Source organism: Aquila chrysaetos, chromosome 4 (assembly GCF_900496995.4).
Source record: "Aquila chrysaetos chrysaetos chromosome 4, bAquChr1.4, whole genome shotgun sequence".
In the NCBI taxonomy this organism is placed as follows: Eukaryota; Metazoa; Chordata; class Aves; order Accipitriformes; family Accipitridae; genus Aquila; species Aquila chrysaetos.
In genome coordinates, this window is record NC_044007.1 from 72,034,303 (window position 1) to 72,048,418 (window position 14,116).

The following is a 14,116-nucleotide window of genomic DNA, read 5'->3' on the forward strand; positions in this document are numbered from 1 at the left end:
AAAAACCCTAGAATTAAGCCTGGAACCCCACTCATCTATAGGCCCAGTTGTCTTTTTCCTTTCAAGCTATTTCTTCTGTAATGGTGTACTTCTGCAAATGATAAAATAAATAAAAAATACAGTTTGTGGGCAGGTGTGGTTTTCCGCCTGCCTTTTGAAGTGGGCTATTAAATCACAAAATCTCAGTCTTCTGTGTAAAAGAAGATTTTTGGAATTACCAGAAACAGCAACACATGCTGTTGGCTTTTTTCAAAAAGTAGATTGTACCGTTACAAAACAGCAAAGCCCGTTTTCCCAGGCCGTCGGCATCATAGAAACTTTTGCTCTGATTCAGCTTGACCAAGTCATTTGAATTCATGCTCAATTTATTTTGTTGCATTAATCCTTTTCAAGTTTTCCTCAGAAGTGACTGACGGCCAATGCTTTTCACTGCTCAGAGCCCTGGTTTCACTTTCTAAGCTCATACTCTCACATTGTCCCCTGAAATCCAGTCTGGAGGAGTAGCTTTAAGGTATTGAAAGAACACATCCCACAGTAAACTTCTTATACAATGGGGTTGACAGTGATTTTTATTTCCTGCATTTCATTTCCCTTCCTGTGAGTTCCAGTGCAGTTTTGTCTGATGAAAAAGATTTAAGATACAGAGTGCTCTTTTCACTGGAAATATAAGCATAAAGGGAAAAGGATGACAGATCCTTAATGCATTTGTCAAAATAGCCCTTCAGCTTACAAGTGCTTAGGAATATGCTTTAACTTTATGCATATGAACAGTCCTCTTCAGCTTCCATGGGACTCTTTATGGGCACGGAACAAAGCACACGAGTATGTGCAGTTTAGAGTCCCTAAGTACATACTGTGCTTTTTTAATATCCATTTCAATACAAAGATATTAGTTTTGTCACCAGGGGGCTTCTTATTCCCTCCCTCTATTAGAATAGAAATAAATAACAAGATTTAAAAGAGACTAAAATGATTATTGATTTCTGGTATATACCAAGGTCTGCCTGGCTGAAAAATTTCATGAAAATCCATCTTCATTTCATATTACATTTTACACCCTTGGCAGAATACTATTTTCAGCAGTAGAGTATTGCATTGAAAGAAATTCTCTTTGGCACACAAAATAGACAAAAAATATTTCTAAGAAGGGATCTACTTTTTATATGAAAATGGCATAAGTTTTGCTTCAATGTTAAAGAAATTACTGCTGTCAATTTCTTCAAATAATTCTTTAAAAAACTTCACCAAGCTCCTCATAATAAGCCCACCGAAAAATTACAGTTATAATATTTTACTTAAGACTTTTTTCCTAGGTCTTAACTATAAAAAGTAAATAAATAGTTCTGAGCATTTACATGCTTTTGATGTGAAAATCTGTGCTACCACCAATAATATTTTCACGTTTGATATTGAGGGTATCAACCACACTTTTCCATCGTTTCATCTTGCAAAGGTAATGGCAGTAGCATTCTATAGTTAATATCCCACAAAACAGTTCACATTCTAAATACTCCTATTCTAGCATGGACTACTAAATTTATTTAATTCTACACTAAGATATGAATAGTGTGAAAGCAGGTTATTTGAAAATGCATGGTTTTAAAAATACTAGGCTTTTCATGAATATATGTCTAAACGTGTAACACACACATCTTCCATTGTGGCAATTGCCTCAGTGTGTGGAAGAGACAACAAGAAATTTAACTGCGAGGGAACCCTGGATAGACCAATGAAACCCCTAAAAGGCATGCACAGCTTACAAATGAAAGGATGCATCACCCTCTCTGCCACAAATCTCCAAAGACTCCCAGACGCACGTGACTTGCAGGAAATGCCGACTTGTTTTTAGGACTTGTCACATAAATAAGCACGGGGAGATCGCAAGCTCTTCATCATTTGCTTCAGGCCTGCTATATCTCTTCCCTTTCTCTGAGCTGCACTGCCAGAATTTCAGAATAGATTGGAGAAAAGATTTTTATGGACGTATGGTCTGTAACCCTAATGCTAGACATCAGCACTGTTGCCAGGGTTGAATTTATTGAACACGCTAACTCAAAGAAACTCAGTGCATGTAACGGTTGTCTTGATATTGACAGGAACAAATTAGCCAGACCTGCACACTCTCATGCAGAATACTGTTATATTTCTGGACTAGTTTTATCCGTGAACCTCCTATTTTTACATATATGTTTTCAAGACGAGGTTACATACAGACCAGCTGATCTGAATAGCAACAAAAGACAAGTTAAATTTGGGTACAGTTAAAATATTCTCTCTTAATTTATTCCTTTGGTGTCATTATAACCAATGTAAATGGTGTTGTATTAACAAGCTACCGGAGAGCTTATAAACAGCTTGTGCTAAACTAGGGATTGAATGGCAGCTTAAACTCTGAGCTCTATTGCTTTGACAGGATGAGCTCGGGCAATGGTGCGCCGCAATCACCCACGCCAAGAGACAAGCCCTGTGCTTTCATCCCATGTTCACCCCGAAGAGGAAGCCAATTTATTTGAACTATAGACATGAGAAAGGCTGGCTGGGCCGGGTTCTTAACAGCTTTTAAATACCAGATGCTTTTTATTTATGTGCTTTATTTATTTTTCATATCAGTAAATTATGCCAATTTTTCCCAGGGAAATAAGGCTGCTCTCAGTTTTATTTATTTTGAGAAATAAATCATTGTTTAAGTTTGTCTCTATGGACTTCTGCAGCAGAGTGGCAATGAAGTTCACTCCTCTTATCTCTTTAGAAGTATGCATATGTGGTGCAAGAGAGAGGAAATGGGAAAAAGGAGAAATAGGTTACCATTTTTTATCATTATTTTGAAGTTTCCTTAAACTTCTTCAAATGTGCAAAGAAATCTCTTGAAGTAGTGAGACATACTTTTGCATATAAGCTCTCAGAAGAACCTTGTATCAATATATGGTGCCCCAAACGCACAAACTTTCTAGCAGGCTATCTGTATTACTTCTTCACTTCATGCAAATTGTGGCTGAAATTAGAAATGACCTTCAGAGACAGCACTGCAAAAGATAGTAAGAACATTTGCAATATAGTCTCTGGGTTTATGTTTCCAAAGGACCTTGTAAAATTCTTCACTTCCTTTCCTGTGCTGTTCTGGTGGCCAGCAAAGCAGAGGTCATTTTGTTTGTTTTACCCCTCTCATGACTTTGTTTTGCCAGACATGTGTCTGTAAGACACATCACAGTTCTTTAAAAACAAATTGTGTCATGTAGTAAAAAAATTATTTTATAAGCATTGTGTCAAAGGCTATTTCTGTTCCCAGCTGTTAAAATTGTAGCACAACTTCATTATTTTCTTTGCCTTTAGAAAGCTGCTGATCTTATATTAGCAAGTGAGCCTAACTTTACAATTGGAACAACTGATGAAATACAGTGAAATCAATAGTGACGATGTTAAAATAAATATTGTGCAGAAAAATAAATGTTACTATTTATGAAGCAGGAAAGGTCACAGGCTATAGAAAATAATGAACGCATTTATCTGAAGCACTGTATCGCAGTCAAACTGAAAGCCCTCTGATCACTGAGTCATCCCTTTGCAAACGTTTCTCTCTTACCTCACTTATAATAGAAACTACTTGTGTAGCCTCTCCCTTTGTTGTCAGCGTACGAATCACTGAGGCATGGCTGTAGGACCCCATCAGATAGCCCTTGCTCCCCTTTAACTCAAGTGGAGCCTTGTCTGATGATAAAACTATTGCAGCAGGGAACTATATTTAGAACTTGGTGACTCATTCATCTTATGGCTTTTTTTTGAGTCATTAGTGGGTCATATAACTATATATATTTCATTCAAGTTCCCATTATAGTTCCTACCTATAATTGTAGTTATTTTGCTCCAGTTAATTCTCTTAATAGAACAGCAGTCACTAACCCACTGTAAGCAATTCCCCCCTTTATTTTGTGGTTTGTTCTTTGACATTTTTTTGACAGAGTCTTATCTGAAATTCCCAGATGGTAGCATACCAGGTTGCAGTAGTGCTTGACATTTGCTACTTGGACCTATTGACTCATAAAGAAAGGTTTGGAGGAGAAGCATCTTCTGTTGTAGTGAAACAACTGAATTTTTATTTGCATAAAGGCCAAATAGCCTACTCTTATCAGCTTAATTTGTTTCTTTCTCTACTTAAAATAGTCGTAGATTAGAAGATTTCAAAAATCCTTTTGCTTTGCCATTTCCATCCAGGAAAGAAGTTACTATCTTTTTTTTCTTTTCCCTTTTGAATAGATATGAAAACTTAAGGTATGTTTCAATAACAAACACATCGGTTTATACAGAATCTTATCATGCCAAAACATCTTTATGCACAAGCATCAGCAATGAGATCAGCTCTGCTTTGAAAACAGTTTTTGTTAGCTATCGGGCTTTACACAGAGAGTAATGTTACCAGCGGAAATGTTGGTGATTATGTCATATTTGTAATTCTAGAATTATAAAAGTCCGATATGGAGTGGAAGGCAGGAAAAGAAGAACATGTGATGGCGCTATACACTTGTTTATTTATAGAAATGGTACTTCACCAAAAGTACTCAAACTGTTCATACCGGCAAGCTAGCTCCACACAGGATCCACATGCATCTGAGCACCAAAAACTGCAGTTCCCAGTGGAACTAGGTGCCTGGTGGCATCCAAAATCCTTGTTTCATTCCTGTACTTCCTCATAAAAATGGCAAAACATCTATATGTGATCCTTCAAAAATCAGCGTGCCCCCCCGCCCCCGTCCTGAGGATTTCAGAGCCATTAGATGCCACTCTTACCACGTGTTTAATCTAGAAATGCTGGCTTTGATCCTTTACAAGGAAAGTAGGAAATAATGATTTGACTTCTTTCTCTAACTAAAGCAATTCAAAAAGGTTGCTTAGGCACCTGGTCATTCTGGGGAATGTGTCTCACTCTGCTTGGAATAATTAGGAATGAGAGCACTTGACCGCAGTGCCGGGACCTGGATAATAAATCTTGTTCTTCTTTAGTCTGGAAAAGAACGAGTCAATCTAAGGATCTAAAGGACGGACCTAAGACTCCAAAATAGCAGTAAAGCATTTAACATCCCTTGGCCCACTTTGTACAGAAAAGCAATAGAAACATTCATAGCACACTAAAGACAACCAAGCCTCTATTATGCATGAACAAAAGAAATAGCCAGTGACAAATAACATCGTGAATATCCCCGTTCCAAACTACTTAATATAAGAAATTTCAAAGGCTGTTGTCCCTTCCTCCTGTTTCCTCTCCTTGCCCTCCCACTGCCTCTCATTACTCAATAGACTTCTGCTATCCACAAGCATTTACTCAGCACAGAGACAGGGCAGCCTAAGCCAATCTAAGGCCAGGCTGCAACAAAACCATCTTTTCCTTCTCTCTGGACATGTTTTCTTATTTTTGCCTTGCAAGGACACCAGGGTCAATGCAAACGCCATCATGAGGTGATTCAGGAAGAGGTAGACTAATCATCGTTGTCTGGGTAGCTTTGCACTGCCCCAAATTCTAACTTCTGAGAAATAATGTTGAACTTGGGAAATGGTTTTGCAACAAAGAGGAAAAACTCAAGAGGTTATGTTTCTTCTCAAAACTGGCCAATATGTTAGAAGGGTTAAATAATGTCATGTCGTTCCCCCCCCCACAAGATAGCTTTGTGACAAGGAATATGTAACATTCCAATATTAAATGGGACCCTGTAGTTGAGAACTTTGCTAGGAGGGCAGAATTTTAAATCTGTGAATGATTTTAACACCTGTATTTCCTAACATGGGCATGCATGACTCTGCAGGCTTAATGTTCTCTTTTAATTCTTCTATATATGTGTGAAATCCACAGAATGATGATAGCCCCTTCAGAGCTTCAGAACGTTTCTCACAAGAGTCAGGATAAGTATGAACAGCATGAAAGGCCAGATACAACATAGGTGTTTAGAAAGCCTAGACCGGGACTTGGACTAAATTTAAAACTCCTGCACTATAACCCTTAGTGTTTACAAGGCAGCAAATCAGAGACTTTAGGGGCACCTGATTTTGATAATGCACAGTCTATGTCCCTTGAGATGCGCTCCTGCAGATGCTCACATTTCAACTAACAGGGCTGTGAAACCACAGCTCAGGTAATACCTGGTCCTGATTAGAATCCAGAAATAAGGGACATAAATCCTACCTATGTTCAAGAGGTGCCTCTCTGGAGCACCTGAGGCAGAGATGTGAGACTTAACGGGTACCTGTGTCGGGAGCACTTCCTACCACTAACATCAGCATCTCTTTGCTGAAGATGTTGACCGAGCACTCCCTACTCGGTGTGTTGACAGTTCAACACAACATGAGCTGGCAAACTTGTCCTACATACTCTGTCGAAGCAGCCCAAGACCTACAGGTAGGAGTCCTGATTTTACTCCAGAGCTGGGCATCTGTAAGTTTAATGCTACAACATCCAACTTCTAAGTCCTCTGACACATACTGCTTTTTGTGCATGTCACAACAAATAGAGCCAGGTATATACGAGATATGTTTGGAGGACTCATAGGAAGAAAACCCTTTCCAGCTGCTTTACAACCTAAATACCTGGAGCATAAGACCTCATAGTAACTGAAAGTTACTGGAAGTTGATAGTTAAATTTAGAACTTCTTCTCCTCCTCCCTCCAAAATAGGGCCTCATTAGTATTTTCACTGTATAGATTTTTAAAACATCAGTCTGGAAATCAATTAGTCTAGTCAAGCTGTTGCCTTCCCCAGACTCCAGACCTAATTCTTTGTGTCTTCTCCCCTTAGGTACATTATAAGCCTGTGTGCTACTGGACTGAAATGTGTTGAATATGAAAATGCTGAGGCATTCGCACATTTCATTAACAACCTCTTAAAAGAAATATAGTTAAGGTTTTATTTTTTGCATTAATTGTGACCTTCAGAAAGAAGCTGCTCTATTACTAATCTCCTGAAACATATGGTTTCCTTGTCAGGGTGTGGGGAGTGGGTGGGAAGAGGGACCTGATTTTTTTTTTTTTCCCCATTTTTGAGAGCATTAATGAACACTGCTGTATGATAACACAGGCAAAAGGGAAGGCTATTTGTTCCATTCATGTAGAATGCCAAATAACGCAGAAGCACTGATGTCATTAATTGGCCTATATGCCATCTGTTGGAAGGTGCTTTTGGTTTTCACAATAGTCACAGCAGTATTACCAGCAACACAGCAAGAACAGTTACCCAGTTAAACACTCTGGGCAGAAATGGTTCACAGAAAACTAGTAAGTGTGGAGTTGTTTTGCTTTTGTTTTTTAAAAGAAAGTCTGATTGCAATAGATGTGCATGTAGCAACAAATTAGGAGACTGATTCAGCCCCTCTTAAATAGAATGATTTGATAGGAAATCAAGCAGTGGCAAGACACGGTGATCTGATGGCAGCCAGGTTAGGTTTGGCATACATTGCAATGTAAATCAGAACAAGAAAAAAAGCTTTGGGTTTTTTTTTTCCTTTAGGGGACATAACAAGTGTCATCATTAAGTCTTGTTAGTTGTCTGCTAAATTCAGAGCAGTATTTCCCAAGGAACCAGGAAAGTGACGTGTTAAGTTTAAAGACTTTTCTTCCAGCTTGTTCATATACATGTGAATCAGAACACCAAAAAAGAGAAGGCGCTTATGCAATACAGGACACTAATGATAATGTATTGCAGCATATGATATTCTAAGTTGACTTAAATATCATACTTTTCAAAAGAGTGTAAATGGTGCTATTTTACTTATTTTGGCCTGCAGCGCGGTGTCTGTTCTATAGCTTATATGCTCTCCCCTCACTTTAAAGCTGAGCTCGTACTTCACTTTAAAGCTGACACAACCAGTACAAAATTAAAATGGACAGCCTGATCAACAACATTCCCCACCTACATAATGCAAATCAATCAACCAGAATGACAAGAAAAGTGCCCAACACTCCCTGAAGGCTCAATTCCATATCTTTCAAGCTTCAATTAAAGCAGCTTTCTTCAATGTTCCATCTCAAATTCAAATGACACAGAACCTAAAATGGGCTCCTGTTACACTTTAGGGAGTGGTAATTTTGAAAGAAACAAAATATGTTTTACAGAAAATTAGCATAGTGCCACGTTGTTTCTCTTGTGCAGCTGTATTAAATATATATACTGGGTTCATCTAAATAAGATCCATTTAAATATGCTTTTCATTGTTAATTGCTAAATGTAAAACATTTTCAAATTTTAGACAAAGCAAAAATTATTTGACACTTCTTTCCTATGAATGGTATTTTTTTAGGTTCAAAAAGATATATCCTGAAGTAGGGAAATACTGTTATATGTGAATGCAAGAAAAATATGTGAGTTATAACAATATGTCTCCCTCTCTCATAATTTACAATAATTATATATTGCTGATAAGAGGAAATCATTGAGTGGCCATAAGGAGGAGTAAAGGGAGACCAAGCCAAAAAGATAATTTGAGATGCATATTTGTCAGTGACAGAAAGGCCAATATTCATGTAAATACATATTCACCATACTACTGATCAGATAATCGAAGTAGAGATAAAAATGATTACTTAATTTTCTATGTGTGTACACACAGATTAATTTCCCAGCAACACATTTTAATCTACAATGTTCTGCCTGAGTTTAAATGCTTGAGTTGATTGTACTTTCACAGTTTCCCTTAGAAATACGTTTTTACAGTCTGGTACATTTTCACTGTTTAGGACTAAGAGCAACATTGTAGGTACATGCCCAGTGTCAATTTTTTCATGTACCCTTCCACTGTTTAACCAATGTTTCATGATGCATATATCACGAATCAGCACGTAACATGATTTACTTCATACGTGCTTATAAGTAAATGTAGGCACTTTTGACATTCTCAGCCAAAGTGTGGGAGGACGATAACATCCACGAAGACTGTGCAAGCACATAAATTACTTTGGCCAGACAAGTTACTGTCTAACTGCTGAGCAACATTCACTGCCTGTGTGTACGCTCCCAGCCTGTAGCCACTTAAACCAGCGTTTCGTGATAGTGTGAACATACTTTAAGCCACTTAGGGTTTTTTGGAAAGTTCACTGTTGGTTTATGTTTTTAAAAGACTGAGACTTCAAAATATATCTCATGAACTTGAGATAAGGATGGTTGTTAGAACTTTAGTGCCTCTGGAAGAGGAGTGAAACTTATTCTGTGCACACATATGCGGATCTATCTATAAGGCAGAGTGACCACAACATCTACAGCTCAGATTGCCAAACATTTTCCTTATAAAGGTCCAGTTTCAGTTACAACTGTGCCAGAATTTAATTATTTGGGGTGAAGTTTCCCATCATGAGCTTCTGTCTCAAGCTGAACTGAGTTTAAGCATGATTTAGCCTTTTCAGGAAGAAGAGTTAGGATAAAGAATTGTTAACTAACAACAAACGCACAACCTCCCCTCTTTGTAACTATCTATTGAGAAGCTTTAGCATGTCCGTGATTTTGACAGCAAGGAGTCTTTTGCTCACCTGAAGGAATTCCTCTTAAATTTGGCTGATTAACTTCTGAAAATCTGTGTGTGTGCACATATATATATATACACACACACATGTATATTTACCACATATGTATATTTACTCAGTAGAGGCTTGCTGGTCTTGACAACACAAGCCTAAAGCATTTACCCTCCACAGGTCATACAGACTACAGACATGGATTGATGGAGGCCTCAGGAAGTCTTTTTCTTTACCCTTCTCTAATAAGGGATCAATCCCTAGATACAGGATATTTACTTCAGCTACACTTAAAACATGCAGTGAAAGAGGTTCTGCCATTCACCTAGGTAGTTTGGTTTATATCTGGAAAGATTTGTTCTAACATGTTATTGTAATCTTTGCTTTGAATGAAGCTGCTTGCACTTCATCCCAGCCACAGGGGACATTGTACATGACTGAAGACAGTTGTCTTGTTGTCTTGTGCTTATCCCTAGCCTGTCCAAATCTTTAACTTTTCCCCATTAGACTTGTTTGCTGAATCAGTTATTCATACTTCTTTCCTCTAGGTTGTCCAAAACTGGATACTAAGTGTAACAGAATCATTTTATACCTCTCTTAAAACATGCTCTGTGCTTTACCTCCATTAAGTCACAGCCCAGCAGTGATCGGGACTTCTTCCTGTTAATCTTTCCCTGGCTACTAACGCTGAGAAAAGAAAACTGGTCTAAGCTGTGGAATTAAACTGTGGTTTCATGAGCAAGCTGGCTATGCTGCTCAAATAAGCAGCTCTCTATTCTCCCTCAACTTTTTACAGTGCTACACTTTTCCTCGTATCACTACAAGTTAATCTAACTGGAGAACTTATCTATATTAAAAGTAACACTACCTGCAACTTTTTTCCTTACATAGTTTTAATCAGTACTTGATTCCTGGCTAGGTAGCTGTGCAAACTGCTATCAGAGACGTTTGCTACTGCAACAGTACTTCTGGGTGATACTGAGGAAGTGACTCTAGCAGGACTTCTTCCCTCTGAGCAGCAACCGAGTGCTTTCCTTTTCTGTGTAAACTGAATGGAGGTTCAGGCTGTGATTTTTTTTTATTTAAAGAAGTGCTCAGACATGTGAATAAACACACGCAGGAACTGAGAGTTGAAAAACTGTGTCCTAGGTGTCTTCATCTGGGTACTCAACAGGATGAGAGTAGCCATCCAATTTGTAGGTGTTAACATGTGCAGTGAAGGCAGCTGTTGAGACATGCAGTGAATGGGAGACAACCCTGCAAAAAGTAGTGTATTACGTAATTACAGAAAATAATAATGCCTCTCCCACAAAAGGTGAAATTAACAGAGACAACCTTTTTCCTGGGTTTTTGTTGTTGTTTGTTTGGTTTTTGATTCTTTTTGTTTGGTTGGTTGGGTTTTGTTTGGGTTTTGGTTTTTGGGGGTTTTGGTGGGGTTTTTTTTGGTTTTTTTTTGTTTGTTTGTTTGGTTTGGGTTTTTTGGGTTTTTTTTGAGGGGAGTGTTGTTTTTTCTTTTTAATTTCAGGCTGTTATTTTCATGGAGTTAGTATTCTGTCCACATTTTTGATTGTGTGATAGGAAAATTACTTACAGGTAATGAATTAATATATATCTAATTTAGCACATTTTTAACAAATAGGTATTGTGTAGGAACATTCACATACAGAAGTGTGTTTGAAACATTGCTATTTTGTTATTAGCTGTTATCACATTTGGTGGGAGAGATCATCTGTTGGTGGGAGAAATTCACTAGCGCTCCTATGGTATCCTGTGTGGTAATCACAGCTATTACATTCCTCCTTCTCTGCTCTTAAGCATAGGATTCTCTGCCTTTCCATACAACCAAGGAATTTGGGAAAGCACTTGCCAAGAACAGAATTTCAGAGCTGTAAGTAGTTGTGTGTAATAGAAAGCTGTTGTTTGTTCCCATTAAATCTACAACTCCCAGTCAACACAGCGGGGGAGGCTCTTCTTTGCTGGTATGACTGACAGCGCTTAATATAACAGGTAATAGTTTTAACGTATGAGAAGACTGGGATTACGTATTTCCTTCAAGGTCCAAAAGTATAATTTCTGATGTTGTAGTGGAAGAGTTGTCCGCTGAACAGCTTTGGTCCTACTGGAAACATAGGAATTGTACAACTAAATAAAATGCCTGATACACTCATATTTCATCTCTAAAAGTCATCAGGCCCTGACTATGATTAATTGGAATGTATTGGCTATCATGTCACTAAATTAATGCTCCTATAGACTTACGTGGGACTATGTGGAGGGCAAGATGCGGTAACCTTTATTTAAATAAAGGGAGCAGCAGCTTGGCCCTTGGCCATGTGTTAACTTCATGTATCTGTTATGCAGCACATTTTACTGCATTACCTCTAAAGGAAGAGGTGATAACTATTGCTTACAAAGTACTTCGACTGTTTGGAAAATGCAGACTATTGGTTTAAAGGAAGTTTAACTTCCTTCCATGGCACACAAAGTGTTAGAGGGGTCTCATCCTCACCCATTAAGTAGGAGACATTCTGTTGGAAACACACTGACCTAATGGGCTGATCCGGGATGGCAATGCCAGTGCTTTTTTACAAACTCTATCATTTCAGAGTTAAATACTCTCACACTCTGGGAGGAATGTTACAGAGTTAACAAATTAACTTATTCCCACTTTGAGTCTCAGAACTAGTTAACTAGAATGAAGCCTATCTACTTTGAATATTTCATTAGGATTTAAATGTGTGGAAGATTAAGTCTATGCACCTTTTATAAATGAAGAGGGATTAGATTATTAGATGGGTTCCTCAGTCAAGACTTTTGAACAAATTGCTCTTCAGGGTAGGTGAACATGTTCATGAGTGTAAGACAGCACTGTCCAGAGGAATCTGCAGGAAATCTGAAAAACCCTGTGAATCAGCCATGCTGAGCAGCAGTGTGCATTGTCCCTGGTGGGAAAACATGTGATACAGCTACGCTTCTCCCAGTACTCGAATTTAGATAGGCAGTACTGAGTAGACATGCACAAACTGGCTCCCATTCTCCTGCTTTCACTGCATCTGGAGTTGCTACCTTCGAATTACTTCATTCAAACTAGCCAGCAAAGTGGCATACCAAGGAACGGCAAACTTGCAAGAGCCATGTTGCATTTTGGAAAGCCACATCTCCACTGCAGGCATATTTATACTATGTAATGCAGCACAGAGGTCCCTAAATTAAGTTTGGAAAGGGCAGTTTTGGAATTTGAAACAATATAGCCATGTCAAAGAATAGTCTGATACACTTTTCTCTGGCATGTCTCCGGTTTTCTCTGGATCTGTGTCTCTTGCACGGACCTTCTGGCACAGCAGTTCACTCTCTCCCAGCTCCCACCCCTGCATTTGTGTTAACGGAGATGTCTGACGACAGGGGCTGAAACAGATCAGGAAAATAGCATCCAGGTTTCATACGTTTTTGGAGAGTTTTTGTGTACACCTTAACCTGGACTGTTTCACTGATCTCATTTACAGTCGCATTAGCACAAGTGTGCCACAAGGGCAGGAACAAGCATCTGGAAATTTCTTCAACCGTCTTTGCCACTGGAGAAAACATACCACCGGATTTCTTGGCCATTGAAGTATTCTGCTTCAGTTAATTAGCTCCGCTGAAAGGCTCAGTTAATTAGCATGGGTGTAGAGTTACTCTGACACAGTTACACCACTTGCGAGACCTGAGCTAGTCCCTCCGCACGGTGCTGCTGCATGCCCTGTAAGAAGTAGGAAGGCGAGAAGAAAGCGGGAGGCACGGCCGGCGCTCCTCCCCATGCCTTCTGGGGACCTCAGCCCCTGGCCTCGCCGGCGGCCAGGCCCGTCCTCCTCCCTTCAGCAGAAGCGAGCGGGTGGGGTGCGCTTTCTTTGACGAACCTTCGCCAGGCTCTGCGTTTGCCTAGTTACTAACCCGGGCGCTAACGCGAGCGGACACCAGGTTCCTCTCAGAGTCTGCCAGCGGGGCCTGGGCCTCAAGCGGCTTGAGGCGGGCCCTGCCCGATCTCATGCCAACCTCTGAAGCCGCGCCTTAGGACTTCTACGTGCCCCGCAGCCAGGAGGTACGGCCCGCACGCCGCAGGCAGGGAAGCTCCGTCTCTCCCCTCCCGCTGGCGGAGGAACCCGGGAGCGACCGGGCCCAGGCCCGGGCCCGCCATGGCGGCCGCCGTGTGGAGACAGGTGCCCACCAGAAAGCCGCCGCTAGGGCGCATGCGCCGCGAGGGGAGGGGAACAGCCCACCCCCCCGGGGTGACTCCACTCCCTTCACCCCACCCCGCCTCTCCCATTCCCCCTTCCGGAAAGTGCCGAAGGCATCCGAGTGAAGCCGAGGCGGGGAGTTGCGGGGGGGGGGGGCCCGGCCTGTGGCTCCGCTAGGGGGCGGGCGCGGGCTAACAGGGGCTCTCCTCCCCGCCCCGCCCAGCCCAGGCGCAGGAGCCGGCGGCGGCGGCGGGAGCGGCGGGGTCGGTTCCGTGGTGCCGCGCTCCGCACCTGCTCGCCTCAGCCCGCGCGGCGGCGGCGGCGGCCGCAACGGCCGTAACGGCCTTAACGGCCTTCTGCGCCCCCGGGGGGAGCCGGACGGCGGCGGCGGCGGCAGCGCGGCAGGTACCGGGCGGGGC

General features: G+C 40.9%; 1 protein-coding gene across 7 annotated transcripts in view; it reads left to right on the top strand.

The window, feature by feature from the left end:
• PTPN3 (protein tyrosine phosphatase non-receptor type 3) overlaps positions 1-14,116 on the top strand; it is a 199,818-nt gene that overhangs the window by 52,675 nt on the left and 133,027 nt on the right. The window contains exon 1 of one of the 7 annotated variants that reach the window (XM_030012300.1): positions 13,344-13,561. The exons of 5 other annotated variants lie outside the window; for them this stretch is intronic. The gene's annotated coding sequence lies outside the window, so the exon portion shown is untranslated. Of the gene's footprint in view, positions 1-13,343; positions 13,562-13,939; positions 14,103-14,116 lie in introns of those variants that run through there. One more of the 7 variants, XM_030012299.1, reaches the window with a different exon arrangement.